Here is a 4,690-nt window from a genome sequence, read left to right on the forward strand (position 1 = left end):
GAGGGTGAGCCCGATTGAGCGCGCTACCAAGCGCAAGGCGGCTGCGTCCGGCTCCAGCTCAAGCAGTGGGCGCTCCGGACGTGCGGGCTCCTCCTACCGCCGCAAGAAGGCTAGGGCTAAGGCTACGGCTGTGGCCGACCTCCTGGAGCTGCCTTTGCTCACGACTCCGACGCCTCTGACCAGGAGCAAGCTTAAGCTGATTGCCCAAGGCTGTGACCTCAATGCCTCGGCCATCCTCGACCAAGCCAGGAACTGCGCTGCCGCCTCTGCCTCCAGTGAGGCGCCCGCCTCGCCTGTTGCCAGCGCATCCTCTGCATCCTCTGTGCGCATCCTCGACACCCCCATGTATAACTCTTCTGCTTTCAGTTGTACTCGGAGCTCGTCGTTCGAGTCCGCTACTATGTTGCCTATGTTGCTGTCCTTGCTGCTTAGTCCTTTACTATCTCTGAACCTTGGCTCAATGTCGTGTCGTAGTAGTTTGTTTGTTGTCAGAGTAGCAGGTGTTATCTTCTGTTCCCGTCTGTACTGCACCTGCTTGTATCGTGGTGTTTCCCTTTCCAATTTGAAATATCATCTCGCATGTTTGCCCCGGTTTGTTTCTTACATATGCATGTTATGCTTGCTCCTCTTATCGGGTTGTTGGCACATTGTTTCCCTATGAAGATACTAAGCTGGAACGTCTGTGGCCTCAGCGATGACGACAAGTGCTCGCTTGTTCATGATGCCATAACCTCTTGCTATCCTAGTGTTGTATGCTTGCAGGAGACCAAGCTGGACTCCCTCACGCCATTCAAACTGAGATCTTTTCTGCCCACAAGGTTCACAGATCATGCTGTTACTCCCTCTGATGGTGCATCGGGGGGATTCTGGTGGCCTGGGACTCCTCCTACGCCACCGCTCAAGTTGTTGACACGCACAAGTATCACATAATGATCAGACTGAGCTCCACGACAACCAACTGCAGCCTCTTGCTTACTTCTGTCTATGCACCTTGCTTGAATACTGAGCGAACAACTTTCTTTGATGCAGTTTCTCAGGCAGCAGCTGATACTGACACGCCATAGGCCGTTCTGGGACATTTTAACATGTACAAGTTCGCTCATGAGAAGTCAAGGGGGCGTATATGATGGAGTATGATGGAACATTTCAACTCCTGGATTGGAGAGCATGGGCTGGATGACATTTAGATCAACAACAGGTTGTATACTTGGTCAAACAAGAGAAACACACCAACTTTGGTCCGCCTCGACCGTGTTCTTGTTAATGCTATCTGGAGTCTTTGCTTTTTGTAGACTGCGGCTTCTTGCCTGGCTGCCACCACCTTGGACCATGCACCGATCCTGCTCCAGTTTTCTGCTGACACTCCCAGAAGCAGGTTTTTTCGGATGGAAAATCACTGGTTGGAGATGGACGAGGCCAGAGAGATCATCCTCAACTGCTGGAGCAGGGGGGCCAGGCACGTCTCTTCGTCTGCGTCCCTCATCAACTTCAAGATGAGGCATTTGCAGGCGGCCCTGCGCTAATGGTCTCGACGAAAAACCAGCCTCTGAGTTTTGATCGACAACAGCAAGCATGTTGTCCGCTTCCTCAACGCTGTGGAGGAGTGGAGACAGTTAACTACACTGGAATCTATGCTCAGAGATACAGCTTCTACTAAGGCAGAGCAGCTGATCATATGGCAAACCGCGCTTTGGCGCCGCAGGGCTAAAATAAGGTGGTGTGTATCCGGGGATGAGAACAGCAAGTTCTTCCATGCAGCGGCCAATTGCCAAGCCCGACGTACCAAAATCAAGGTGCTTGTACACAATGGAGTTGAGCACTACCAGAACGATCAAAAGCTGTGCATTGCAACTAAGTATTTCTCTGCGATCCTGGGACAGTCTGCCATCTTAATGCCAACAATCCAGCTCAACTCCTTATACACTCCCGCAGACCTTTCCAGGCTTGCAGCTTCTTTCTCTTGGGCTGAGACCATTCAGGCTATCAACATGGCTCCGAATAATAGGAGTCCAGGGCCAGATGGCTTTACCAACGAGTTTTACAAGGTTTTCAAGCACCTTTTGAAGGATGATCTTCTTAGTTTTTTTGATGATTTCCACATCAATAATGTAAACCTCAACGCATTAACTCTGCCTACATCACCTTGCTGCCTAAAAAAGACACCCCCATGGAAATTAAGGATTATAGGCCTATCTCTTTGGTCCATAGCATTCTCAAGCTTGCCTCCAAGGTTATGGCAAATAGATTACAACAGCAGATTCCGGCCTTGGTTCATTCTCTGTAGTCTAGTTTCCTGAAGGGTCGTTCATTGTTAAGAACTTTGCTCTGGCTGCTGAATTAATTCAATGTGCTCATAAGAGGAAGTTGCCCGTCATTGGTTAAAGTTGGATTTCCACAAGGCCTTTGACAGTGTTAGTTGGGATTGCCTCGATCAGGTTTTGGAGGCAAGGGGTTTTCCTCAACCTTTGAGGAGGTGGGTTTCCCAGCTCCTTGCTTCCGGACGGTCGAGAATCATGATCAATGGTGAGCTAGGGCCCCCCATCCTCGCTAAGCGAGGGTTCCGACAAGGTGATTCTCTGTCGCCATACCTCTTCATTCTAGTGGCAGATGTGCTGCAAAGATTGTGCTACTTGAGTCATCAAAACGACGTACTGAAGCATCCACTTGGCATGGACAGTTTGTTCCCGGTGCTGCAGTACGCAGACGACACCCTGATCATCTTCAAAGGAGATATCAAGCAGGCCACTTTAATCAAGAGCATTCTAGAGTCCTTCTCGGCCTTCTCGGGCCTCACCATCAACTTTCACAAGAGCACACTAGTACCTGTGTCTGTGGATGAGACTGTGGCCTCAGAGATTGCTCAGTTGCTTGGTTGCCCTCTGTCCTCCACACCGTGCACTTATCTTGGGCTGCCCCTCTCTCTGAATAAGATCACGCATGGGATGTTGTTGCTGGTCATTCATAAAGTTGATCGCAGGCTCTCGGGTTGGTTAGCCACCTTTTTAACTTTGGGAGGGAGGCTCACGCTTGTCAATTCTGTCCTGGCTGGTATACCCAGTTATTTTATGGCATGTTTCCTATGGCCCAAGGAGTCCATCAGCTCGCTTGAGAGTCTGCTACATGCTTTTCTTTGGCAAGGCAAAGACAGCGTTAAAGGTGGCCAGTGTTCATAGCTTGGGATAAGGTTACGCTTCATCAAGTAAATGGAGGTCTGGGAGTGAGAAATCTGCAAGCTCATAATCAGGCTATGCTATGCAAATTTCTTTCCAAAATTCTGTAGTCTTCCGATTTTCACTGCTATCAGTGGTTTGCCTTGCAGTACTGCAACAATTCCATACCTCGGGGTGCAAGCACCAGAGACACGGCCGTGTGGCGTGGATTTAAGGATCACATCCCCCTGGTCATAGATTCTACAAGGTGCAGATTGGGATCTGGCAAACTCATATCCTTCTGGCACGACCTCTGGCTAGATGCTGGCAGACTGCACTTACTGCTACCAGTTCTCTATTCTTTTGCCAGAAACCGCTGCTGCTCAGTTAGTTCACAATTCTTGGATGGGGCCTGGTCAGTGCAACTCCACCCCAACCTCTCCCACACTGCTGAAAATGAGCTGCACCTGCTTCGGCAACTCATTGCACACATCACACCTGACGGGTCGCGACCAGACATGCGTACTCCAGCTGTGTTTGCTAAGACTGCCACTACTGCTTTTTTCTACCGGCTGCTGACCTTCCGAGGAGTCACCTATGTTTTCCGCGGTTGGGTCTGGGACGTGCTCATACCTCTCAAGTATAAGACCTTTCTCTGGTTGGCCTTTTGGGATCGGCTAAACACCAAGCACAACATGGTCAAGAAGCATTGGGTGGTGGTGGCTCCAAACGCAGGCTGCGATCTCTGTCCTGTGGTGGAATCAGTTCATCACATAATGCTACACTGCAGGGCAGCGTCTATGCTCTGGCACCGGCTGCAACTGGCAAATATAGCTGGCAGATCACCAGACATAATGTCCTTCATCCAACAAGCTGCTGCTCTTTGAAAGTTCAGACGTAAATCGAATGTGGCCTTTGCAGCTTGTACCATCAGCCTCTGGCACGCGAGGAATGATCGGATCTTTAACTCACGCTCATGGACTGAATCTTACCTAAGGTTCTATGCAGCAGGTTTACTCCGTCTCTGGTGCTGCAGAGCCGCTAGACAGCAGGATAAAGAGGACCTCATGTTTTGGGGTAATCTTCTAGCCACATAAACCCATAGCTATGTTCCTGGTGTCCTTCTCTATTCTGTCTACTCCCAGCTATCGCTCCTGTCAGCTTTGTGGTTTTGCACTAAAGTGCATCCCACGAGCTTCATGTTTGTACTTTAATCATCAGGCTGCGGCCTGATTTTGAAATATAAAGGAGGCCTTGAGCCCCTTTCTATCTTCAAAAAAAATAAGGGATTATATTATGACATAAGTCGGGTGCCAATCAAATTCGGCCTTAACGAAATATTCGGCGGGGATGAGCTGAGCATCTCTTGTAATCGGAGTGCGATATTATGACAATGTTATGGGGAGCACCTCGTGAGGAAAACACGGTGAGGCGATCGAGGCGATTTCCAGGCGATTGCTTTTGAGAGCTAGGGTTAGGGTTTTCCGGCGGTGGTGGTGAGGTTTCCGATGGTACGTCAGGGGGCGGCGGCGTCCCCGAAC

This window comes from Triticum urartu, chromosome 7 (genome assembly GCF_003073215.2).
Source record: "Triticum urartu cultivar G1812 chromosome 7, Tu2.1, whole genome shotgun sequence".
Taxonomy (NCBI): domain Eukaryota; kingdom Viridiplantae; phylum Streptophyta; class Magnoliopsida; order Poales; family Poaceae; genus Triticum; species Triticum urartu.